Source organism: Canis lupus, chromosome 11, assembly GCF_048164855.1.
Source record: "Canis lupus baileyi chromosome 11, mCanLup2.hap1, whole genome shotgun sequence".
Taxonomy (NCBI): Eukaryota; Metazoa; Chordata; class Mammalia; order Carnivora; family Canidae; genus Canis; species Canis lupus.
In genome coordinates this window covers 33,507,127-33,534,422 of record NC_132848.1, presented here as the reverse complement: position 1 = coordinate 33,534,422, position 27,296 = coordinate 33,507,127, and the positions used below count along the sequence as shown (strand labels likewise).

The 27,296-nt window shown below is 44.5% G+C and overlaps 1 protein-coding gene and 1 long non-coding RNA gene across 7 annotated transcripts in view; one reads left to right on the top strand and one right to left on the bottom strand.

Annotated features, from left to right (window-relative positions):
• SYN3 (synapsin III) overlaps positions 1–27,296 on the bottom strand; it is a 452,196-nt gene that overhangs the window by 103,608 nt on the left and 321,292 nt on the right. The window lies entirely within an intron of this gene.
• Positions 12,229–27,296, top strand: part of LOC140642940 (uncharacterized) — a 32,944-nt gene continuing 17,876 nt past the window's right edge. The window contains exons 1-4 of one of the 3 annotated variants that reach the window (XR_012039309.1): positions 12,229–13,516; positions 15,935–16,051; positions 16,592–16,732; positions 16,885–17,153. This is a non-coding gene — a long non-coding RNA (uncharacterized lncRNA). Of the gene's footprint in view, positions 13,517–13,543; positions 13,736–15,934; positions 16,052–16,591; positions 16,733–16,884; positions 17,154–27,296 lie in introns of those variants that run through there. The other 2 variants (XR_012039308.1, XR_012039310.1) reach the window with 2 other exon arrangements.

Below are 27,296 nucleotides of genomic sequence, written 5' to 3'. Positions count from 1 at the left end.
CTGGACTGCAGTGTGTCCCCTTACTTTTCTGTCTGAACCAGATACAGGTGTGTTTCACCACACTTCTGAGACTCTCAAGGCCAAACTTGACCCTGAATTCAAGAGTAACACTGATCCCAACCTTAACTCTAACCCTAGCTGGAGGGGCATTTTTAAGATCCTTCAAAGGCCAGATGATGTTTGCGGTGTCATTTCTGGCACCTGTTTTGAAATCCTCAGCTTTTGGGCCCTGAAGTCACCTGAGCACATCTCCTGCACAGCTCTGCTCTAGGCTTAAGAAGGGGGACACTGAAGTTCCTCCAGGGGCAAGCAGAAGAGAATTAAAATCTACATGGAGTCCAATAAGTCACAGATCCTTATAGCAGGAGGGACCATTGGAAACCACCTGACACAACCCCAGGCTTTCAAAGATGAGCAGTCTTCTAGGTGCTGTGTCTTTCCTAAGGTTCAAGAGTAATTATGCTTTTTACTGAACAGCCACTGTGTGCCAGGCATCACAGTGCTTTATATTCATGATCTCATTTAATCTTCCTACCACCCTATGAGGTGGGCACTGTTAAGATTTTTGTTTTATAGATGAAGACGCTGAGGCCCAGAAAGGGTAAGTGACTTGCCCAAGTCATACAGCAACAGAAGGTGATGTAATATTTGAATCCAGAGTAATCAGACTCTAGCACCTCTATTCTAAGGTCTGCTTTGCCCAAGCCAGAGCCCTATTTATGCCACCAAAGGCAGGGAATGAATGGTCTAGGAAGTGAGGAATTTGCTTTTGGCTCTTATTTTTCCTTCTTACAAAAACAAGCCAGATCAAACAAAGGGCCAGGATCATGTCGCCCCTTCTGTTGGTTCACCAGGCGCCAGAGAGACATTATAGTTGGCAGATGGGGGTTGCCCTAGACAGATAAAGGTATTACAGCACCACTTGGATGGGTAGGTTCATTGCACAATGCAGGGGCTTCGGGGTATGTGAGTGGGGGTGCTCCCATATCATAAGGCACATCGTGGAGCCTGGGTGTTCTGGCACTGGCTTCTGGGACGTGGGAGTAATAGGGAGTAGTGGATTGCTGGGGCCACTGGAGCTGGGTGTTAAGAAGAGACTGGAAATGGCACCTTGGACATGGGGTTCTGAGTCCCCTCCCCCCCCCCCCAAATAGTGTGCTAGGGTGGCTGGAGCACTTGCCTGGGCATCCGGCATCTCAGATCTGCCACTCCCTCTTTTAGAGTCTCGGGGTCTCATCTGTAAATGTGACTATATTTGTGAGCGTGCAGTATTTGGTAAGTCCTAAATTAGTAGGAAACAAACACTGTGACCTTGGGCAAGATATCTTCCCTTGGAGGCCTTCACATTTTTATCTGTGATCAGGGAAGGGCCACATGATCTCCAAAGTTCCTTCCTGCCCTAAGATTTTATGACTGTGAATCTATAGTCTTGTGCTCAGGGGCTTGGGGCAGGAAGCTCATTGCTGGGGTAGAAGCCTTCTCAAGCCCTGCAACAGCTGTCTGGCAAAAACCCTCCTTAACCTTCCTCCTATTTATTTCTCAGTTTGGCTCAACGGTTGATTATATTACTGATGGAGAAATAAACAAAAGGCCAGGGCAATCACTGCTTCACTGTGTTTTCTTAATTTCATTTCCTATTTATATAATGCATAAGAGTAAGGCACTGCTGTGGATGTCTTTGGCACTCATTTCCATGAGTTCATTGGGTCGTTATAGATAATAATACAAAGCCCATCGTCTAGCCAGCACTTGACAGTTTAAATAGTGGTCAAGAGTGTTGGCTGTGAAGCTATGACCCTCTGGTTCTATCTCAGCTCCTCCACATAGAGGTGTATTACTCCAGACAAATTTACTTCTTCCGCTCTGTACCTCTGTTTCTTTGTCTGTGAAATGGGAGCAAAAATAGCACATAGGCCTGCTGAGGCTTAATTGATATAACATTGTGAAGCTTTTAGCATCAGGCCTGTGGTAATATCTAACGTATTGTTTATTATTTATACAAAGCACTTCATATTCATTTTCTTTTTTTTAAAAAAAGATTTTTGTTTATTTGTTCATGAGAGACACACACAGAGAGGCAGAGACATAGGCAGAGGGAGAAGCAGGCTCCCTGCGGGGAGCCCGATGTGGGACTCGATCCCAGGATCCTGGGATCAGGATCTGAATCAAAGGCAGATGCAAAACCACTGAGCCACCCAGGAGACCTTTCTCTCTTTTTTTAAAGAAAAGATTTCATTTTTAAGTAATCTCTACACCCAATGTGGGGCTTGAACTTACAACCCTGAGATCAAGAGTTATACACTCTCCTGACTGAGCCAGCCAGGCACCCCTTCATATTCATTTTCTGGTTTGACACACCCATTGACTCCATCAAGCTGGTATGATTTTATTACTCTTGTTTTTGGCTCAGACAATAAGTGGCAGAGCCCATGGTTTCCATCCCACAGTTTCTGAAATCAAGGCAGGCCATTTTCATGGTCCCCCAAGCCCCTGACCTCTTTGGGGAATAATAAGGTTGTATTGGATTAAGTATTCCCCAAAGCAAGGTTAGTCCCAAGTGCTTAAGCATTAAGTAAAGGGGGGTGGATCCTGGTGGCTGGGGATGGCCTTTGGTGGGATTCTGAGGACAGCAGGTTTGGACACCTGTGGACGAAGGAGAGGAAAAGGCAGCGTGAGCAGTAACTGACAGTTCAAGAATGACAGCCTATTTAGAGGACAGTCAAGACCCTGTCCCCTGGGGCAGAACATTCTGGGAGGAAAGCTGTAGGAGATAAGAATGGAAATAATACTTGCTAACAGTTACTGAATGCTTATAAGGTGCTGTTCTGAGAACTCCAGAAGTAATTACTTATTAATTTCTCACAGTCACCTTATCAAGTAGGGACTAGTATTATCCCTGTTTCACAGATAAGGAAGTCGAGGCACAGAGAGGTTAAGTAACTTGCCTGAGGTCACAAAGCTGACAAATAGCAGAGCCAAGATTCAAATCTGAGTGGGCAGTCTAGCACCAGAATCTATGTTCTTAATCACTATGCTACACAGCCCAACTCAACAGGAGCATGGTTATCCAAATCAATTCATGATTCTCAGCATCTCCTGCTACATACTATGGAACTGAGTAAAAATACTGGCTCCTCTGTTCACAGAGGAGACACAGACAGTGCATCATGGACTAGGGTGCAGAGGCATCCCTGACAAGGATTTTTAACTAGGCTCTGGAATATAGATCTGACCACTTCACTCCCTCATTAAATGTACTCCCTTGTTAAATTTATTCCCCTGTTAAATTCAGGCAGCCTTTCACAGTACATGTGTTGGTGATTTCTTTACCCCAAGGGGTTTTGGGGCTGCTCATGCTGTTGCTTGCCTGTTCTCCCTTTACTGTTTTCCTCACCCAACTTCTACTCATCTTCCAGGACTGCCCCTAGGTCTTGCCTCCTCCCCAGGAAGCCCTCCATGGTTTCCCTAGATTGGGTTCCATGGGCCCTCTATGCTGCCATGTTGAATCCTCTGCCCACCTCCATCCCACACTTTGGGCAGAAATGATGTTGATCAGAACCACTCACATGTTCTCAACTCCCTGTTCCTAATTTATCAGTCATCCATCATCTACTCATCCATCCATCCAACATCTATCCATCCATCATCTGTCTGCCTATCTATTTTCTATCTTCCATCTTCTTTATTTTTATCCTCAGAGTCTGGTACTGTATTTGGCATACATTTGGGGGCTCCATAGATGTTGGCTGCAACAAATAGATCAGAATACCCAGTGAGTCTGATAGAGGGAGATATTTATTCATAGCTGATACTGTATCATCCCACTGACTTAATTTTCTCAACCAAAATCAGGGCATATCTGTAGCAATGAGGCTAAATATTTGAAACAGGGACATTTGGGAAATTGGAGCACTCATCTACATGGTGCTTTTTACATGCTAAAAGACTATCTTGTTTTCAGGTTCCAGTTTAAGGTCTCACCTCCTCCAGGAAGACTTCCCTCTTATCCCCAGGCCATGTTAGCTGCCTCTCCTGCCCATACTCCCAGGTATGAACTGCTGGTATCAAAATTTATCACTTATATTGTTACTTGACCCCCTGCTACACTATAAGCCCCTTGGGAACAATTTTTTTTAATGTGCCCAGAATCTACTACAGTGCCTGCCAAGGCAGTTGTTTAGAAATGTTTGGTGAATTAATGAAATGGTTATTTCATTTAGCTTAAAACCTTTAGAGAGGTTCCTCGGAGCACTAGGGGTCCCACTAAGGGGCTGGAGGGGCCACTGTTGGGATAGGGAAGGGGTTTAGCAGGCAGGACTCCAGACCCTAGCCCCTCACAGTCTCCATAAACATACTCACACTTGTCATAGCACATGGGTTCATCCTTGATTTAGAAAACAGAGAGGAGGTACTCTGGATAAGCACAGGGCTTCGAGTCAGGAAGCCCTGGTTTGCCCTGCAGCTTACAGCTGGGTGTGCCTGGGCGTCAGCTCATCTGTTTTTCTACAGCAGTATGGAGGCCATCATACTGGTCTCTCAGACCGGTTGTGAGGATTAAATGTGGTTTCACGGCATGATCATGTAAGAGAAAAGTGTAAATAAATCGCTCACAAATGTCGGCGAGTGGTGATTAAAATACAAGCTGTCAGGCAGGGTGAGCTTCCTTCTGACTTGTGATCTGAGTGGTGGGGCTCATGTGCTTAGTGGTTCTGAAGCTCTAATGCACTTCTAGATTCCTAGGAAGCGTGTGAAACTGTGCATTCTAGGCCTCTTCCCAGGGTCTGCTACAGAGGTTCTGGAGGCCCAAGAATGTGCATTTTAAACAAGTGCACTTAACCCAATAATTCCCTTCCTTTCCCTTCCATGCCCAAAAGATATAAAAATATATGTCCACACAAACATCTGTATGCAAGTGGTTACAGCATCATAATTCATATTAGCCCAAAGGTGGACAGAGCCTAAATGTCCATTCACTGACAAATGGATAAACAAAATGTTATATGTCCACATAAAGGAATATTATTCCACCCTGAAAAGGAATGAAATGCTGACATATGCTAGAACATGGATGAACCTTGAAAAGATTATAAGTGGAAAAAAATAAAAAGCCAAGCACATGAGGCCACATACTGTCTGATTCCATCTATAGGAACTGTCCAGAATAAAGCAAACCTATAGAGACAAAAAGCAAACTAGCGGTTGCTTAGGGCTGGGGAGTAGAGGAGAGGAAGGAGTGTGGAGTGACTGTATAATGGCTACGAGGTTTCTTTTCAGGGTGAGGGAATCTTCCTAAGGTGAAGGTGGTGATGGTAGCAAGATATCTGTGAATATCTTAAGAGCCACTGAATTGCACACTTTAAACAGGTGAAGTGTATGGTATGCTAATTATATCTCAATAAAGTTGTTAGAAGAAGAGCCAAACAGGTGCCCTCTGAAGGAGGGGGAGGGTCCCACTTTTGAGAAACCCTTTTCTCAAATTAAGCAGTGCTGGGTTCACAGGGGTGCAGACTGCTCCTCCTTGGTTTCCAAAGATGGGAGTCCCCATATCCAGTGCATTTCCCCTGGAAAGCTTCTCACTGTGCTTCTGGCTAAGCATTCCCTCCATCTTCCAGAAGGGTGCTGTGAGGTGCCTGGACCTTGGTCAGTGTCCCATTCTGAGTTTTTTTGATTAGATGCGCAATAAAAACAATTTGCAGATGCATCTCAACGTATGAGGTTATTTGTGTTTATCTATTTAACAATTATACTTGTATTACTATGCAGATCCACTAGGAGCATGCTCAAATATGCATGTGATTTACATTTTACAAGATGAACTTAAAAAGAAGGAACAGGGAAATCTTCTTTGAGGGGGTGATATTTGAGCAGAAAGCTGCATGAAATTTATGCTCACACTTTCTTTGTGCCACCCAATAATCTCATCCCGGAGATTGGAGGCCCAGAGTGTCCTTGAAATCAACAATCAAGGTGTGTAAGAATATTTAGGAGGGGAATTAGAGATGTATGCGTGGGTAGGCAGAGCAGGCTCATAAAGGAGGACAATAGGAGAACAGGGGAGGGACTAACGGGGAGTGCTCTAGCTGAAGATATCAGAAGGACCCATGTTCAAATCCCAGTGTTTTAAAGCTCCAATATAATTTACTAGCTGGTGAAGGTGACCTTGAGCTTAGCTTTCTCATTTATAAAATAGGGATAACAGTACTGACCATATAGGATTGTTCAGAGCATTAACTGAGAGACTGTGATGAAGAAAAGAGATAAGACAAATGGTGGCAGGAAAGAAAAGGCAGAGTTCAGTTCCTCAAACATATACTGAGCATTTACCCTTCAGGGAGCCAACAGTTTACTGGGGAGATAAGAGACATAAAGAGAGAATCATGTAAGGCCATACATACTGGGCCAGACTCTGATGGAGGAGAGAGGAGGAGGCACCTCCTCCACTCCCAAAAGTTATAACAAAGAATAAAGATCCTTCTTCTGGGTGCCAGGTGGCAGCTGTCCTGCCAGGTGAGTGTCAGGTGTCCTGGGGGTGCCTTTTCAGCAGACTCTGGCTCCATTTAACACTCCCAAATGAATCCCTTCCAGTCCAAACAAGCATGGAGCTTGCTAGGCCTGCATGCTCAGGAAGTAGAGTGAACTGCTGGGCAGATTATTTTTGTTTTCCCCTCACCACCACAAGCAATCAATGACATTCCTTTCTCGTCTAAACAAACTTTTTTGTGTCCTGGAGCCTGCCAGGAAGTAAAGAAATCCCCTTAGGAAGAGCCTCTCTCTACCTCTGGCCTCCTCCCTCCTTCCATTCTTGGGGAGGCAGCCTGGGGGCTTCCCAGTGTCGAAGCCTTGAGGAATTCTCTTTCTTACTGTCCTCCAAAAGTGGAGGCAGTAGGGGAGAGCTTGGTTCGAGTCTAAGGAATCATGGAGTCTCTATACCTCTGAGCCTCACATCTCAAACCCCAATTCAATTCTTTTTTTCTTTTTTAAAAATATTTTATTTATTTATGTGAGAGAGAGACAGAGAGAGCGCGGGCAAAGGGAGGGGAGGTAGAGGGAGAAGTAGACTGCCTGCTGAACAAAGAGCCTGATGTGGGGCTTGATCCCAGGACCCTGAGATTGTGACCTGAGCTAAAGTCAGATACTAACCAACTAAGCCACCAAGGAGTCCCCCAAGCTCAATTCTTGAGAATGATTTCTAATGTCAGGGTGTAAAACCACCGGGGGATAGGAGGATGGCAAGGTGGGGTGGAGAAGATGTTTCCAGTTCTAATACAGATGGAGGACTGGGAAAGGGCTCAGAGGTAAAAAATAAAATAAAAAATAAGTAAGGGGTGTGTGTGTTCTGACAGTGAACACACTGGAACATTTTCTTAGAAATTAAAAAGTCACATACAAGGGACCCAGTATCTTTCCTAAAGGCAAAGAATAGGCTATAGGAAGGTTAAAAGAGAGTAAAGAGGGGCACCTGCATGGCTCAGTCGATTAAGCATCTGCCTTCAGGGATCCCTGGGTGGCGCAGCGGTTTAGCCCCTGCCTTTGGCCCAGGGCGCGATCCTGGAGACCCGGGATTGAATCCCACGTCGGGTTCCGGTGCATGGAGCCTGCTTCTCCCTCTGCCTGTGTCTCTGCCTCTCTCTCTGTGTGACTATCATAAATAAATAAATAATAAAAAAAAGCATCTGCCTTCAGCTCAGGTCATGATCTTGGGGTCTTGGGATGGAGCCCCCCGTGTTGGGCTCCCTGCTCAGCAGGTAATCTGTTTCTCCCTCTGCTCTCCCCCTGCTCGTGCTCTCTCTCTAATAAATAAATAAAATCTTTAAAAAAGAGAGAGAGCAAAGGGTGTAGGAACAGCAGAAAAATATCTCCTTGTATCTTAAATTTGGCTGCTTTAACCATTTGCTCTAAAAGTCACATGTGCTTTCATGTTTGTTTAATGTTTGTGAGACTGGGCAATATTTCTGAAAAATTAACTGTTTTTTTTTTTTTCTTTTTTGCTCTGGTTTGTCCTTTTGCTCTTGAGATCCTCTCTGATTTGAGACATTTGGCTGTTCTGTGGTCACTGCCTAAGGAAAGGGATGTGACAGCAAAAAACACAGAAAAGGAAGTGTCTTCTGGCTTTTGAGTTTCAAAGCCTAAGTCCTTTGGAAAACCCAAACCACTCTTGGCATAGCAGGCCATAGATTTGGGAGAAATAGGGTGAATGAGAGCAAAGCCTCTCACCTCTGAGATGAGAAAAAGAATTCCCCTGTCTGGGAGAAAGGGGAGATGAGGAGGTAAAACCATAAATGTGGATATTTTTGTGGGGGAGGGAATAGGGAGCTAGCTCTACCCTGCTTCCAGAACATGGGCCCTGGGGGACAGGTGGCAAATCCCAAAGAGGTTTTGTGGGATCCAGGTGGCAGAGGGGACCTGTACACTCTTTTCTGGCAGAACTACATCACTGGGGAGGCAGCAAGGCTCTAGAGAAAAAATGGTTGTATAAAATGTCTAGGTGGATGGAGCCTTCAGCAGAACTTCCTGTGCCTAATGAGAGGTCTAAGAAGAACAGAAAGATTCCTGTGACTTCCACAGGGACACAGAAGCAGTAGAAGGTCCAGAAAGGGACCACAGGAATGGAATTGATTGGATTCAACCTGTGTGGACCGTCCACTCCACAGGTGATGGACATCTCAGTGGATGCCAGTTGGACCAATGACATTGATGTTAACTGTTCCCTCCCCAATACCTTGGAACTAACCAAAGCTCCAAAACTCTGGTGTGGCTCTAGGAGAAGGGGAGGGAACCTCAAACTGATTGGGTTTTGTCCATGCCAGTACTTGAAGTAGAAAATCTGTTGAACCCTAGAAAAATCCAGTTCCATTTCTTACATCTGACTAAACCAGGGATTGCCGTGGACTGAGATTCTACTAACACGCTTGCTTGGTGTTGGCAGTTGTAATAAAGGCTTATATCTGAGTTTTAAACATTTCCTGAGAACTTATCTGCACAAACATTTTTGGGATAATAGATGAATAAAGACAGCCGAATGTATTATAAGAGGTGCTCCAGAAGGATTGCAAATGCAGTGTTATAGACAGGGAGACCTCAAGAAGATCTCAGGCTCTGCAAACTCTGGGTGAGGTTTTCCTAGGTTTGAGTGAAGGGCTGAGGTACTTCTGATGGGACTGCCTTTGTGGGCAGAGTCTGAGAAACAAAGACATGGTGGGAAGAACAGAGGTGGATATTGCAGAGGTACAGGGACAGCACATAATGAATGTCCCTTTCCCTTTGTGGTTCTATTTCAGAGGAGACAAGATGGTGGGTTGATATGAGTGGAGACCTGCTGGGCTTCTGGGAGGGATTTTTGGCAAGCGGTTTTGCACAGACAGTAAGAAGCATCAGGGTGAAAGACAAGGGCTAATTCCCCCAAAGCCCCTGCCCTGTGTGGCTGGGCCACCAAGGGGACCTCTCTGGACTTGAATCAGCTCAGGTATGTATGTCCCCATGACCACTACAGGCTTGCAGTTGGTCTGGTCACTTGTTTTGCCTCTTCCACTTATTCTCTATGTCATGAGGAAAACTGGCCTTTGCCTTTGGAAGAGGCTATCAAGAATGCCCCTTCTCCCAGTCTATGAAGACCAAACCCAAGGGTCAGCAGGAGAGGACTCAAAGGACCTCCAAGAAAATCTCTTGGTGGTCTTTTCTGAACCTACTGAGGGCTCTTCCTCTAAGGTTGCAGGCATATGAGGCTGGGCTGGAGTTCCTGGTGGTCCCTGCAAGGATATTGGTGATGCTTAGATGTAGCACTTTGTAGACTGGAGTCCATTATAAGAAGGTTACTGTCGAAGTGACCTTTCCAGCCTTCAGATTCCATCAAGAAGAATCTCAGCTTCGTGTTCTTTATTACCTCCCCACTCCTGCCAACTTCTAACTTGCTCTTGGAGCTCACAGCAGACAAGGGTCTCCAGCATGAATTTCATAATGTTGCTTTGTTTTTGTAAACCTTCTTTTGTTTAAGGCAGGAGACGCTGGTTTTCCATTTATGGTGGTCACATAGAGTTTCTTATAAAATATATTTAAGTTAAAATGGATCAAATTTAAAGAATAATCAATAATTGTATGCATTACAGTTATAGGTAGTACATGAATATGGTAAAAGCTACCGGCTATGACTGATGACTGAAGTCTGGGGACACTTGACTTGAAGTTTTGTCCCTAGTTAGAACTCTGTCCTCAAAGGTATTAATGGGAAGAACACAGCTTTGGTGCAATATAGATGCACTTGAGACTTGACTTTGTAAGGCCCCTTTGGAGTATGACCTTGGGGAGGTTGATTAACATCTCAAAGCTCTGGTTTCTTTAGCCATTAAATGAGATGGGCATTTAGGAGGGCCCATCTGATGCAATGAACACTGGATGTTACATGCAACTGATGAATCACTGAATTCACCCTCTGAAACTGATAATACACTATGTGTTAATTGATTTTAAAGAAATAAAAAAAAAGAAAAAGAAGAAAAATGAGAATGTACCATCTTATGGGGTTTTGCTGTAAGGATTAAATATACAAAACATATAGAATAGAGGCTGAACACAAAGCTTGCTGCACAGTAAATACTAACAAGTATGATTTTTGTTGTTGGTGGTAGTGATGTTAGAAAAGTAGTACCCTTTGAACACTGAAGTGCTATCCAACCCATACCGGTTACTTATATGATGAGCTTGTGAATTTTATATTCTTTCCTCACAGTGAGTTTTTTTTTGAAAAACCAAATGGGAAGAAATCAGAGATGGAGACAAACCATGAGAGATGCAACCCTGGGAAACAAACTGAGGGTTGCTGGAGGGAAGATGGTGGGGGGATGGAGTAACTGGGTGATGGGCATTAAGGACGGTATGTGATGTGACTGAGTACTGGGTGTTACACACAGCTGATGAATTACTGATTTCTATATCTGAAACTAATATGTTGGCTAATCGAATTTAAAGAAAAAAACCCTTTTAAAAAAATTGAAGTATAGTTGACATAAAATGTTATATTAGCTTTGGATGTGCAACATAGTGATTCAATCCTGTATATGTTACACAACAGCTATGCAATAAGTGTAGTTGCCACACAACATTATTACAATATCATGGACTATATTGCCCATGCTGTACTTTTCATACCTGTGACTTATTTATTTTATTTTATTTTTTTAAAAGATTTTATTTTTTCATGACAGAGAGAGAGAGAGAGAAGAGAGAAAGAGAGAGAGAGAGAGAGACAGAGAGAGAGAGGCAGACACATAGGCAGAGGGAGAAGCAGGCTCCATGCAGGGAGCCTGACGTGGGACTCGATCCCGGGTCCCCAGGATCACACCCTGGGCTGAAGGCAGCACTAAACTGCTGAGCCACCCGGGCTGCCCAGTGACTAATTTATTTTATAACTACTATTTGTCCCCTTCACCTATTTCTCCCCCTTGCAGTGAGTTTGGATGAACATGAAACTAAGAGGCCCTGGGTATGTGTGTGTGGCAGAATGAAGTTGGAAATAAGGAAACATATATGTCCTGACCATATGTTGTTGGTGGTTGCATCGTTGTTACTAACTCCTCACCCCTCTCTGTATCCCACCCTTTTGCCAGGTGCCTTTGCAGTTTCCTTCACTAAGGAGGAGTATCATCCCCCGCCCTTAATTTTGGATGTGGCCATGTGACTTGTGTTAGCCAATGGAATGCTAGTAGGCATGAGGCCAACAGTGGAGTAACATACTTGTGTGTTCAGGTGGGTCCTCCTGTCCCTCTGCCCTTGCCCTGCTGGCTTGCTAGTCGATGTGGAGCTAAGACCTGCTGGGCCCATCTGCATCAGCTAATTCCCACCCAGTGGCTGTTTTTTAAGCCACTGAGTTTTGGAGTGGCTTTTAATGAACAAGAATTGTGTTGATAGATGTTGATGGCCTCTACTATGTACCTGCACAGACGCTTTTTCTTAGGTGTTTAAAATGATCCTCAAACATTCCCATCTTACTAAGACTTGGAGAAAGCCCTTGTGGTCCACGGTCATGCAGGGAAAAGACAGAGCTTGGAGGTAACTAAGACTTTCAGAACTTGATCTTTCCACTACATCATGGAAGAATGGGGTGGTGGGAAGTGGAACACAATGTGACTGGTTTCACAGCTGGGCCTAAGGCTGTTCCCGTCCATAGTCATTCCTGAAACCACACTGGCCAACATCATAAAGCTAGGACTGTGACATCACAGGATGACTCAGGCAGGAGGTGGTAGGACAGGGAAGCCCTGGTAGAGGGCTGGGCAGTTATAAAACCTCAGTCTAAATAGGGACAGGGTGGTAACATTAGTAGACAGGGCTGGGTCACAGAATCGGGTGGTTTGGGTCAAATAATGACTGAAATTTATTTTGGAAAATATTTTCCCAAGTGTCTCACTGAACCTTGTGGGAATGAGAAAGTGATGGGGAAAGCCAAGAGGGAAAGCTGACAAGGTTAAGGCATAACCAGCAGGGCTTGATTTCATAAAATTCAGGGCATCAGATGTTCCTAGGGGCAAACTCTTGCTCATCCTTTAGAACCCTACCCCCTTTCCCTGCTCTGAGATCTGTCCCTGTCATATGCATACTCAATCCCAAATCCCTCTATTAATTATTCAGTGATGAAGTAACAGTCAACATTTGCTGAGCATGTACTAAGTGCTAGACACTGTTCTCTGCAGTTTACACCTTTGTTTATTCTTTCAATTTCCACCACAACTCTAACAGGAATAGGAAATACTCCTATTACCCCCATTTTACAAATGAAGGAGAAAAAGGCACAGGGCAGTGAAGTGAAAAACCCAAGGTCATATAGCTATTAGACTGAAATTTGAATGCTAGAGTATGGTCTGAATTACTCAGCTGTGTGTTTACTGCACGGGATTGTAATGGTCCTATTCTATTATTAAATGAAATAATGCACATCAAGCACTTTGCCTAACATTAGGGAGAGCTCCCAAAATATTATGAATACCAAGTCCTAATACATTGGTATGAATTTATTTATTAACTTCTAATAGCTGCTTCCACAGTTCTCTTTAGGGAGGGAAGTTTTTGTGGGGAAAATACTTTGGTGAGTGGTTGAGATGGAAGGTAAACCTCCTAAGGGCCTGGAGTCAGCTAGAGCCAAGGCTTCCTGGGTGGCAGGGAATGGCCTGCACAGGAAAATGAGATTTGGTGAACTGGAAGGGAGTTGGGGATGAAGATGGGAGGGCAAGGAAGACTCTGTGTCATGATATGAGACCCCCTCCTAGGACCCGATTATGGTTGTCCATGCACTTACTAAATACACCATTCCTATGGGAGAGATTGCTGTTTGTGGTGGGAGTGGGAGAAGCAGCTGAACTTGATGTTTTGTTTGATGTGCTGTGAGATGATGGCCTGCAGGATGCCAGTGCCCCAAAGACTGTGTACTAGAGAAGATGAGTCCACCAGGGATTAGCAAAAATCCAAGGGAGGCCAAGGAATTTTTCTTAGATCCTAAAGGATCAGGAGATCTCCATCTGACATCTGGGTAAGGTTGTTATTACCAATGTCATTATTAACATTCTTTTCTCTCTACAGAATGCACACTCCTAGAAGGCACTGCTCATTCATCTTGGCTTCCCAGGGCCAACTTACTGTTTGGAACTGAGCAAGACTTTGACACACAGTTCCTGAGTGAATGAATGAAAAGGCTTTGAACTAAGGGTCAACAGTGCCTGCTCAGATGTATGCCAATTCAGCCATTTTTGTGAGTGTGTGTGGGTGTTTAAGCAGACTCTATGTCTAATGTAGGACTTGAACTTACAACCCCAAGATCAAGAGCCACATACTCTACTGACTGGGCCAGGCAGGCACTCCATCAACTTAGCCATTCTTTTTTTTTTTTTTTTAATTTTATTTATTTATTCATGAGAGAGAGAGAGAGAGAGAGAGGCAGGGAGCCTGACATGGGACTCAATCCCGGGTCTCCAGGATCACCCGAAGGCAGCGCTAAACCCCTGAGCCACCCCAGCTGCCCCAATTTAGCCATTCTTAACATCTCACCACAAAGGGGGTACTCTGACTATCTTAGTTTGTTCATATCTGAAATTATGGACTTGCTTGACATGTTCCTGACCTACTCTCTGCTTTCCTGACTGCTACTGATGCCACACCCAACTATATCTCTGGACTCATTCCTTAGACTTGAATTTGAGTATGGTGTTGTATGGCCCTTTTCTCCTCCTATTGTGGGCTTGATATTACAATAGTGGTTCGCACCCGGAGACAGTTTTCTCCCTCAGCAGACATTTAGCAATATCCAGATATATTTTTAGTTGTCACAACTAAAGAGATTGATACTGACATTTAATGGGTAGAGGCCAGGGATGCTTCTAAATATTCTACAAAGCAAAGGACAGTCTCCTGTTGTGGTCAGCTGGGGGCTGCTATAATAAAATACCAGAGACTGGGTGGTTTAAGTGACAGACAATTATTTCTCACAGTTCTGCAATCTGGGAGGTCCAAGATCAAGGCGCTGACAGATTCAGTTCCTAGTGAGAGCCTTCTCTGGTTTGTAGACAGCTGCCTTCTTGCTGTGTGCTTATGTGGCCTTTCCCAGGTGTGTGAATGTGAACAGAGAGAGAAATCTCTCTTTTCCTACTTTTATAAGGGCACAAATCCCATCACGAAGGTACCAGCCTCCTCACCTAACTAAATCTAATTATTTCATAAAGCCCAAATGCCATGTTCAAATACCATCACACTGGAGGTTAGGGCTTCAACATATGAATTTTGGGGAGATGAAAACGTTGAGTCCATAACACTCCCACAACAAGGAGTTATTTAACTTAAAATATTAATGATGCTGAGGTTAAGAGACCCTGCATTAGAGTGTTATGGTTAAGAGCACACTTACCAGAATGTAGAAGAACCAGTTTGGGTCCACCCTCTGCCACTCACTTCAAGACAGAGATGAAAATTGTATCTACCTTTAGGGTCAAGAAGATTAAATTAGGTCTGACCAACAACTAGGTAGGTCCTGCTTTCTGCTTCCTGTAATCCTCACCCCAACACACACATTTAAAGTAGCACGGACTGGCAGGTTTCTCTATGGTCCAGGGACAGACCTCATGAGGGTTCAGGCACCTCCAGGTCCATATATTACTAGTTCAGAGGCCAAGACTGAAGAATGTAATTCCTTGTCTCATGAACCATGATATGCTCAGTCCTTCTGTGCACCCAGGTCTGGGAAGTAAGCACCTTTGTTGGAAGTAACTAATTGTTTTTCTTTAGTTGTCTTATACCCTGGGGAGTTAGTTTTGGGGCATAACATAATTGTGAATGCAAACAGATATATGCAACTAAGCAAATGAAATTTATATAGAAATCTGGTTTTATTAAAGGAAACCCTTTTTTTGGGTGGAGGTGAGGGGAACGGGCACCTCTGTTCTAAGAGCAGTAGCTCAGTCTCAGAATTTATGCTCTAAGAATTTATTGCCCATTGACAGAATGTCAGAGCAGGAAGTGATGTCAGAGATTACCTTGTCAAACTCCCTCATTTTACACTTGAGAAACTGAGACCCAAAAGGGGAGAGAAATTTCCTCAGAATCACATCCTAGTTGTGAGATCTCACACCCTGTCCAGGCTGGTTCACCCCACCATGCCACCTCTTGATAAAGGGAGGCCCTATCAGATTAGATGTCAAGGAATAGATGATTTTCCCCTAAATTTTAAGCTCAAGCTTCATGTTAAACAAGAATTTGATTTTCAGAATCATCTCCTGCAATGGGGCTTTATTTGAATTTCTCTTTTCTTCTCTTGGCCTGGATGCAGCATTGAAGTAGTTCCCTCTGTGGGTGCCTCACTCCATACGTAAACACATGTCTACCATATATACACAGGCACACACATTTTCATTCCTTCCCAGAATGACTTAATGATTTCCATGTAACCAATATGTTGCAGCTGTTGGCTTCCTTCAGGCTGAAGCACTCAGAAAATCATCAGTTATCAAGTTGCCTTCCCGTCACTGCTTTTTCCCAGCCCTGTACATTTTTTCCTTCTTTCCTTTAAAAATACAAGGTAAGAAAAAAAATAAGAAGAAGGTAAGAAAACAAATTAAGACAAAGATATTGGGACCCTACTTCCAACCAAATCCTGGCACAGGGTCTGCAAGGACCAGGCTGATACTATGTTTTTGTGGAAGGGCTTCCAATAGGAGACAATTTTAGTTTGCTCCTCCATGGCAGAGAGCTTTCAGTCAGGAGATGCAGGAGGAGATAGGTTGGGGGTCAGGAGGTGAGAAGCATGCTTTGGAGAAGACAGTGTCCTGAGTGGATGTAGCCAGAAAGACTGGGGTGCAAATTCTTACTTTGCCATTTGCTAGCTATGTGACATTGAGAAAATTGCTCAACATCTCTGAGCCCCATGTTTTCTAATATGCAAATAGCACCTGCTGATTAGAGTGAGTGCTTAGGAAACATATCTGTCTCCATATCCTGGCTTCCTTTCCCACCCTTTGCTCTCTGGCCCGTGGAATGTAAGAAAGAGATAGGTATTTTCTGTGAGCAAGTAACACCAAACCTTCAGTACCTGTTTGGCCTTGCCCATGACTTCTTCCAGAATCTGCTTACCTGGACAGGTGCAGAGGACCTGCCTGTCCTGGCTTTAACGCCAGCTCCTGGGACCCATACCAGGAGCTACAATGCCCGGATGTTTCCTGCTGGGCTCATGTCTGAGACACTAGGCTGTCACAGCAACCAGGTAAGTCTGTTAGGAGCAGCCTGGACTGGCCAGGTTGCCTCAAACTTATTGTCTATTTTATATCTTCACGCACCTTACCATTCTACTCCCCTTCATCTTTTTTTTTTTGTCTGGACTCTAACTCCTACTCTCAACTCTATCTGCTCATTCAGGTATCTTCTCACCTTCTCAAAGCCTGGCTCCAGTCTTACCTGATTTAAAAAGTGAATCTATCATTGGCAACTTCTTCAAGCAACCCCCAAATCAAGTTCCTTGACTCCATATTCAAAGCCTCCTATGGCCTGGCTCCTACCTTATCTTCCTTTGGTCCCCATCATGTCCCCCATAAACCATCCCAACAGGACCACTTGTCTCATGCCTTCCTGTCTTTGAGCCTTTGCCCTGCTGTGTTACTCTTGGAAGGGCCCCCCTCTCTCTCTCCTGGTCGTAGGTCAATATCCAGCTTAAAACAGGCTGCCCCAAGATGCTGGGCCTAGCCCTCTCCTCCTTGTTGACCTGTATGCTTCTCTATGCTAGGGGTGGGGTCCACTCCTTGGAATTTTCCAGTTCCTGTCCCTTATCAAATGTCTTTGGCATTTACCACTTTCTAGCTCATATTATAGTTAGTGGTGCATAAGTTGCTTTTTAGGCTGAACCATAATGGCAAATGCCCATCGGAGAAAGACATGGTGTAGGGAAGTCCAGAGAAGAGGAAGAATAAAGTTGGCCTTCTCCACTTCAAGGGATTGTGGGAGGAGGACAGAGAGAGAGAGAGAGAAAAGCAGAGGGAGGGGCTGGTGAGCAGCTGGGCATCACCTTTGAATTGAAGTACCATCTCTGAGGACCTTTTTGGGTTGAGGAGAGAGCTGATGAGGAAGGTGGGAGGCTTCTGCCCAATTCTCATTTGGACTTCTGGGAAGAGACCACCTCACAGACATCCTCTCCACCTCCAATATCTCCCACCCTGTCAGCCTGAGCCTGAGAGAGCCTGAGTCTGCCCTCTGGAGACACCTTTAATTCTCCTGCGACATAGAAAGGAATCAGAGGCTCCATAAGTACCTGAGGGGGGAGGGGTAGAAGCTAGTTAGAAGTAGAGAGCTGGCTGGAGCTCAAGGAAGGTTGCTGCCACCAGGGCCAAGTGACCCTTCAGTCAGGGGCCACTCACATTCAGTCTGCCTAGTTAGAGACAGTCTTGTCTAGGCAGACCTCAGTGGGTAGGTGGTGCCAGTGAGAGATGCAAGCATGAATACAGGACAGAATGTAGGATTGGTTGTAAGACTGTTTCTCAGTTCCTGCTAAATACCTGTTTTAATTCTTTCTTCAGGATCTCAGAAACAAACAAAATACACCCAACCAGAATATAAATGATTTGTATTAGAAAACAACATGCCCTAGAGTATAGCCCAATATATAACATTACACAATGGCCTAATAGTAATATTAAAAATGGGTTAAACTGCATCTTCAATAATAGATAGACACTATATTTGGGGACAGTTTCTGAGAACTCCCTTATATGGCATCTAATTTTCAAGTTTGTTACTAAACTTTAGAATCCACTAACAATCCTCTGTGATCCTAAGCAACACAATTCAATGTAGAAGTAGAAAAAAAGTGTCACAGACTCCTCAGCATTTAGCTGTCTTTGCCAGGCACAAGGGAGGATGGTGGAAACCAGGGGGTATGTGCAAAGGTGAGATAAATAACCTCCCCTGCAGGGGCTACAAGAAGCAGCAAAGGGGGATGTTGAGCTGAACCTTGAAAAATGAGGTTTGTGTCCATCTGAGAGAGAAGGCAGGGGTGGGCATTCCAGGTATAGGGAACAGCATGCACAAAGAGATGGAAGCATGAGGAAGCATGGTGGATTTAGTGGTAACACTTGGTGATATCTGGGAGGATAGATTCAACTATTAATGACAGTTATCAGGATGCCTGGGTGGCTCAGTGAGTTAAGCATCTGCCTTTGGCTCAGGTCATGATCCCAGGGTCCCAGGATCAAGCCTACTTATCTCTCTCCCTCTGCCTGCCGCTCCCCCTGCTTGTGCATGCATGCTCTCTCTCTCCATCAATTAAATAAATATTTTTAAAAAATGAGTTATCCTATAATAAGTGCCCACAGGTTCCATGTTTTACCTTAACCCATTCTATTTTGATGATGACTTTATGAGGTAGATACTATTGTTCCCACTCTATAGATGAGGGAGCTGGGGCACAGAGAAGTAATATGCTCAAGGTCACCTAGCTAGCAAGTGATGGAATCAGGAATCAAACCTAAGTAATATGTTGTACTAGGGTAACCAACTCTCCATATTATCTCATTAATCCTTCCCAGAATGATGCTCTGAGGTGTAGATACTGACCTTACAGAGGTATAGAGACATTTATTAACATGCCCAAGATCACACCATGGGGATGTGGAGGAACAGAGATTCTAACTCAGGCAGACTCTAGAGCCCACGCCTAACCTCGTCCCCACTGGCCTCCAGGGTACTGGTCAAACTATATTGAAGTTGCCAGTTTATAGCTAGCTGATTCCCCTGAGATAGGACTATGTTAGGGTAGGGGCCATGTGGAATTATTTGTCACTGTATTCCCAGCATCTAGCACGGTGTCCAGCACACAGCAAGTGCCCCATCCATAGAGTATTTACATTTTAAACCATTAAGAGGCAGTACAGTAAAGTCCCTAAGAGCCCAAATTCCAAAGCCAACCTCTCTGGGCTCAAATCCCAGCTCAGCCACTTCTAGCTGTGTAATCTTTTTTTTTTTTTTTTATTTTAAGGATTTTATTTATTTATTTATGAGAGACACACAGAGAGAGGGAGAGGCAGACACACAGGCAGAGGGAGAAGCAGGCTCATGCAGGCAGCCCGACGTGGGACTCGATCCCCAGGTCTCCAGGATCACTTCCCGGGTTGAAGGCGGCACTAAACCACTGAACCACCTGGGCTGCCCCCTAGCTGTGTAACCTTAGGCAAGTTTCTTCACTCTCTACCTGTTTCTTTATCACTGATAATAATTGTACTAACTTCATCAGGTTGTTGTATTGAGTTAGCGCACATAAAGCATTTACTCGACACTCTCATGTGCGATGCATTCTTTGTAAGTTTTTGCTAGCATTCTTGGTGCCACCCAGTCCTCTGGTGTCTGGTTTAGGGAACAGGGAGACATCATATAACTCAAATGCTCGATCTGTGGTTCTCTCCAGCAAGTTTGAGGCAAAAGAATATGGGAGAAACTCGGCAATTTTGGGCATATATGATAGTTGACAAAGATAGTTGACACAGATGATAGTTGACCTGACACAGCCTTCAGAATGCTTATCCCTGGGCTCTGGATCCCACTTATCAGTTATTGTACGCACCTCTCTTACTGTGCCATGTGCTACATGAAGGTACGGTTTAGGGAAATGATGCAAGTTTTAAATTTTATCTCTGCCAATGAGTAGTGGTGTAACTTCAGGTAAATTCCCTAATCTCAGTCGTGTCTGCAATCAAGTGGGGATTATGTAATAGAATCTACTCCAAGGTGTGCAAATTCAGGGGAGTAACCTAAGTATCTGACATGGTGCTGGCATTGAGCAGAACCCTCAACAAATGTTTGCTGCCCCTCCACTCCACCTAGCGCAGGGTTTGCATCTTCTTCATTGCTGAAATCTCCCACAATGCCTTGCAGAGAGGACGTGCTTCACATAATGCTTAATGAGTACATGGAGGAAGGCTTATTAAAGGACATTAAAACAAGCTGTGGGAGAGGAGGGAGGAGCAAGGGAGAATGAGTGGAGATCCAGGAGGGGATCTTTCCATTTTATGGCAAATACAGTAAAAAAAACAAAAACAAAAACAAAGTGCTTTTTAAAGGTAAGGCAGAAACTTACTGGGGAGATGAGGGCAGCCAGGGTGGCTGAATTTGGGGGAAACAGGAAGAAGGGGGCAGTGAAGAGGTGGTTGGGGCTCCCCAGGCTCTTTGTGCTAACAACAATTAGTGCCTGCCTTTCCCGGAATGGGAGGGCCAGGAGCTGCCAGTACCCAGGAAGCAAGCATGGGTGAGCAGGGCTGCAGAGGGACCTAGTGTGTATGAGAGGGAGGGGCACTGCCGCTGGAGGCTGGGTCTTGGGTCACCACAGCGAGGGACAGGCTGGCCCTGCTCTGTCAGGTCAGATGCAGGGCAGCTGACATTCCTTCTCAAATTACAAAAATACACATCTCTCATGTTTTCAAGGGCTTTGTGATTTGTACAGCCTGTGGGACGACTATGGAGTTACCCATCTGATCCATGAGGCATCATGATCCATAGATGCCATTACCCCTGTGTGACTGATGGGGAGTTTCAGGGTGTCAATGACTTTTCTATGAACCTGCAGTAGGCTGTATACAAAGATGAGGGTGCAATTAATTTCATCTGTGGCTGAAAAGGGGACACTGAGCTGGTTCTTGAAGGGTGAGCTGTTGTCCATCTCACGGAGAAGGTAGGGAAAGACTTTTCAAGCATAGGGAGGAAGCATGGTGGATTTAGTGATAGTAATAGTAACTATCCCTAACATATACTGACAATGTACATGTGCTAGGAACTATTTTGGAGGCTTCATACACAGAACTCAATCAATTCTCAAATGGTCCAGTCTGGTAGATGTTACTGAGAGCTCCATTTTACAGATGAGGAAATGGAGGTGCAGAGAGTTAAGTGATTTCCTTAAGGTCACAGTGGTAATGAGTGGTGGTGAGTCTAGGACTGGAAGGCAAACAGTGTGATCAAGGTGTTAAGGGCTAGGCGGTAAGGGATGAAACATATGGCTAGAGAGGTGGAGTGGGCCAGATGAAAAAGGAAGGCAAAGTATTTGGAGTGTGTCCTGTTGGCAATGGGGGGCCACTGATGGTCTAAGCAGGGGATTGTTAGAAAAATCCGTGTGACACTGGGCAGAGGGTGACCTGGAGAGAATGAGGTCATTGGGGGTGTGTTGGGGGAGATAGCCAGATCTTTTGTTCTGACATGTGGGCTAAGCTGCTCTTTCCACCTGGATAACCATTACCCACTCTGAAGCTCAAGTTCATACACCATCAGGACATGGGTTACAAGCTTTCCTGGGAGGCAAAGGCCCCACGTGGCCCCTAAAATATGGCTGTGGCACCTTCTGCATAACATTCTCTGTGTCTAGTGACTGCATTTCAGCTATTTCTATATTCCTTGGATTACCAGATATCCTTCACTTCTATATTCAGCACACTAGCTAGCTTCCTTATTTATGCAGAAGCACAGGCCAGTATTAGAGTCCTTGTGAAGATTTTTCAGAAATTCCCACTGGAAAGCTCTTCTATCAGGTATAACTCTAGACAAGCGCCTGCTCTAGACAGATACACTGCTTTACTTTGTTTCTCATGTAAGTGTGGGCTGACTCTGCCACGCAATCATAATGGTAAGTCAGCTGACACGCCTACCAGTCCCAGCTCTAAGACTAGCTGTGTGACCTTGGGCAAATCATTGTACCTTTCTGTGCTGCACCCAAGAAAGAGGAGGTTCTAGTAGACAATAGAGACAAGGTCTCTATTCTCCTCCAGCAAACAATGTTTGCTGTTTCTAGAGCTTTACTTTCAAGAGTCTGATTTCACGGATTTATTCAACATATTTTTGTAGGTCCAGGCACTGTGCTAGGTGCTAGGGACACAGTGGTACAAGGCACTATTATTCTGGCTGATTGTTTATAGTGAGTGATTCCATCTAACATCCATGCGCTGAGCACCTATTACTTTCCTATCTTCTGGTAGAGGCTATGAGAGGCATAGAGAAGATTAAGATATGGTGCCTGCTCTAAAGAAGCTTTTTATCTAAAACCGCCTCTTTAAGGAGAGACCAGCTAGCTAAACGTGGACAAAGGGACTTCTTAAAAGGTGTTGCTTTTACCCTTCATCTGTAACTACAATCAGAGGCATTGCTTTCAGGTCGACCCATCTCTGATAAGTGCCCCAGGAGCATAGAGTTGTAAAATGAACATGGCTCAGCCTGCCCACAAGATGGCGGCATTCTAGTATATTCCCGAACGGCTAAGGTCATTGGAAACAGTGTCCTCTGTTGGCATGGAGGAGAGACCACTTCATCTCATAAGGGCTGAGAGTAGGTCTTATCTCCAGTGTTCAGTGAAGGTACTGACCTTCTGGAAAGTCCTGGGGGGATGAAAAGCACTACTGGCTAGACAAAGGGAAATGGCACAAAAATGTTGCCTTATTCAATTCAACAAATATTTCTGGATGCCTTCCCTGAGCTCCCCCATTTCCAAGTTTGTGTTTGATGATCTCCTCTGTACCCTTCCACCAGAGCACCTGCCATATTGAATTTGCATTGTTGATTCATCAGTCTTTCTCTTTTATCCAGTTAAAACCATGTCAGTTTCCTCTCAGAATCCCTGATGCCCACACAGAATCTGGCTCAGAGTGAGCACAATTTTTTTGTTGAATGAACGATGTTTATCCTAAGCAAGAATTTAATACAGACTCTCACTTGAATATCATTACTCAGGTGAGGCCATCTTGGACTGTTAATATCCTTGTCCTTCACAATGGAAATGAAAAAGATGGGAGATCAAGAGATGCAGTCTAAAATACCCTAATTGGGTTGTGAAGGAATGGTCAAAATCAACTTTATGTCTGCCTCTACCCAAAAGAGATCAGCCTTGTTCACATACCCAGAGAATCAAGGTGGAGAAGATGGAAAATCCAGATCTGGCTGAGTCTGGTGCCCACTGCAGGAAACTGTGGCCTTTAATCTGGGTTTTTACTTCATTTCCATCTCACTCGAGAGGGAGGCATGAGTTTTAGTGCTGTAAGAGGGTCTATCAGTCGGAATAGCAAGTTCAACCTGTTCCTCTGCCATCTTCCATTGAGGCCCCCTGTCCTGCCACCTGGCACCTCTACCTCTGTTGCTAGAGTTATAGCAAAGAAGAAAGCAGTCAGAGGCACTCTGAAGGGCCCAACCTCCTTGCATTCCAGCCCTGGCCAAAGCCAGGGGAACAAGTGGAGAGCCCCTCTTGGAGGAAGTGATTCAGAAACCGCGATGGCCTGGCGGCCCGCCGTGACTCACAGCACATCAATGGGGGAATTGTCTGTGGAGGCTGAGAATACCAAAGCTCTTTTCTTTCCTTCCTTTCTCTCTTTTCTTTTTTTTCCTTTTCTTTTTTGCCCTCCCCTTGGCGGCACTGCGCAACACCAGGGCTGCCCAGAAACATGTGTTTCTCATCATTGGCTCCAATAGCTGCCTTGGAGGACCGGGGAGCAAACAAGACCGAGAAGAAACAAGCCCCATGGGGCAGCTGCAGCAGTTAAAGGGGGCCCTTCTCTTTCCCTGCACCTGAGTCCTATTTCACCTTCCCCATCAACACTGGCATCCCCAAAGAGCATCTGGAATGGAGGAGAATAGAATTTTGGATCCAGGAGAAAACCTAGGAGTATGTCTCTTCCAATACCTTTGTCTACAGGCAAGGAAACTGATGCCTCAAGAAGGGAAGTAAGTGGCTTGCCAAATACTGCACAGCCAAATTACAGCTGACGTCTTGCTGCAGTGACTGCATTTTCCTGTACCCCAAATCAGGAAATGTAGTTGACAAAGGATGAATTTCTTTTTCAGGAATAGTGAAAAGTGTGAAGTTGTACTAAATTTCATTATAAATCTATCAATTGTCTCTTTCTCCTTATCTACCAGTCTCAGGAAACTGGTCTGCACAAGGTCATTTGTGAGGTCATTTGCAAAACCTACAGGCCGCTTTGCAGTCCTGCAGTTCTGACTGGCTGCCTCTGTAGCATGTGTGGCATTGGTGCCCACTGGCTTGCAGGCTGCACCCCTCTGTTTTGCCTCCCTACCTCTCTAGCTTCTCCTTGTTGGCATTCTTTGCTTCCGATCTGGCTCTGAAATGTCCAAGCACTAGAGGGTTCTGTCCTAGGCCCATATCCATATTCATGCTTTCTTTCAGTGCCTAAAAACTATTGATGACTCCCAGATCTTTGCTACAGCTGTTCATCTTTCCTGGGCTCCAAATATATATGTACAGCTGCCTTCTCAGAACCTTCTTTGGATGCCCCAAACTAAACTCACCATTTTCCTCCAAAGCTGACTGACTGCTTTGACTTTAGTGCCACACAACATTGGGAAGAGGATAGCTAATATTTCAAAACATGTGCTTTGGAATCTCATAGACCTGGGCTCAACTCTCAGATATGCCACTTAACTAGCACGGGGCCTTGACCGAGTTACTTAACCTCCAATTTCCCCATCTGTAAAATGGGGATAATAGAAATACCACCTTCATAAGATTATCATTAAGAGGGAATGAGTTAATTCAACAGCATTAGCACAATGCCTGGTACATAGTAAATACTCAATACATGTGAGCTGTTATTTTTATTTTGCATCTCAGCACCCTCCCCACTTGAGCCACACTGAATTCTTACCATTTCTTAAAGACAAAAGGCTCTTATATTACTCTAGGCCATTCTCCTCATTTAGGATGCTATGCATACTCTTCTCTGAGGCAAACTCCTACTCATCCATCAGACTGAGTCCAACTGTAATTGCCCTTATAAGAAATTACCAGCTCATTCTTTTGTTCTTATAGAGAACTTTGTTCCCCTGTCATAGCATTTATTACACAGTGTCCTAATTACCTCTCTTTCCAGCCTCATCTCTCTCTGCCTCTTCCATCACATTTGGCTCCAAAGGTATAGAGTGCCCAAGGTAGACATATTCTTGCATATCGTGAGGCCTTCCCATGTGCTGCTTGGTCTGCTTGGAAGGCCTTTCTAATCAGAGCACATTATCCTCTAAGAAGATACCTCTTCTGAGCAACCCTGAGGCTGGGTTAGCTGTCCTTTTTCTGTCTCCATAGGGCCTTCAATGAGTTCCTGTAATACAACTCACTGGACTGCATTTTCAATGCTGAATTATTTGCCTTCTCCATCAGACTACTGTGTCTTACTCATAACAAATATTCATTGAACATCTGCTATGTGCCAGGCACTGTGCTGGCTACTGATTGCATGAATGGATGAATGAATTTTCTGTTTCAGTGTCTATTCTCCCTTCAGACTTAGCTTCTGAAGATGCTGAATGGATAAAATGAGAGGAGATGGGAACCATCAAGGAAAAGATCCACTATTGGTTATGGGCTAGGCATTAGAGAATGAGTTGTTCTTTTTTTTTTTTTTTTTTGAGTTGTTCTTATAGTGATACTTCTCCCACAAACATTTGATGTGTAACTGCTATGCATCATGTGCTGTGCGAAGTACTGGTACTATAACTGAGCCAATGCCTTGCAGTCTAATGGGGAAGACAGACAAGGAAGAGCAAGCCTCATGGGCAGTGTGATCAGTGCCATGGTGGTATTTGCAAAGGGAGACTTACAGTAGGGTGGGCTTCCTGGGTGTGTGTCCTAAGTGGGTGCACAGAGCTCCACACTCAGAAGGGCCCCGTGCTTGGTTTAAGTCTCTGCTATTGCCACTCTGAAGTCCTTAATAATTTCACGTTTGAGTCTGTGTTGAGTAAGTGGTGACAATGGAGCATGTACATGAGCAAAGGGGCTATGTGCAATGTGCATGTCCACTGCCGTTCCTTGTCTTCCTGTTCGCAGACAGCCTCCTTGATGCCCCATGAGAATGGAATCCCAGTGGACCTGGGATTCAGGTGGATGCATGGGAGTTCAGTGAGACTCAAAGTGAGTACAAGCTAAGTGTGTGACATCTACGGCTGAATAAGTAGGGAGTGCTGACAACCCTGAGAGGCCATGCTTGCTGTATGAACCAACACTTGCTTCAAATGCAGAAAGAAGACAATGGGGTTCTAAGAAAAACAACCAAGAAATTCTCTCATAGTCTTTCCTGCTGGCCAACAACTTCTGCTGAAAATGATAACAGAGAAGGAAAGGAAAAGATAAGGCAACCAACCAATAGTTCTTTTTTTCAGTCCTTCCTTACTCATCAGTCAGCCAAAGTAGGGAAAGTTGGTAGAATGCATGCATATTGAGAAGTGGAATAAAACAGGTGAGTTAGTTTTGTGCCACATTTTCACTATTCAGCCACATATACATATGCCTATGTGAGCTATGAATAATGAACTGTGTAATTTCATTGATTCTGCGGATGAGCTAAACGCTCTTATATATCCATATAAAGTTGGCATTGCATAATCTAAAAGCAAGTGGTAAAATTGATGTTAATAACTTAAAAATTTGGGTAGCTTGGGTGGCTCAGTGGTTTAGCCCCTGCCTTCAGCCCAGGGCTTGATCCTGGAGTCCCAGGTTTGAGTCCTGCGTCAGGCTCCCTGCATGGAGCCTGCTTCTCCCTCTGCCTATGTCTCTGCCTCTCTCTCTGTGTGTGTCTCTCATGAATAAATAAATAAATAAATAAATAAATAAATAAATAAATAAATAAATTTATACTTAAAAATTTGTTTATTAACATTTGTAATTAGCATGTTAAATAGCAAATAAAAAAACCATGACAAGTTAGAGAGACCGTGGAAGAAAGGAAAAGTTTATGTTATAGTACCTTCAATGGTACATTTTTCTTGCATTTTGAACAAGGAAGCCTCCAAATTACGTAGCTAGA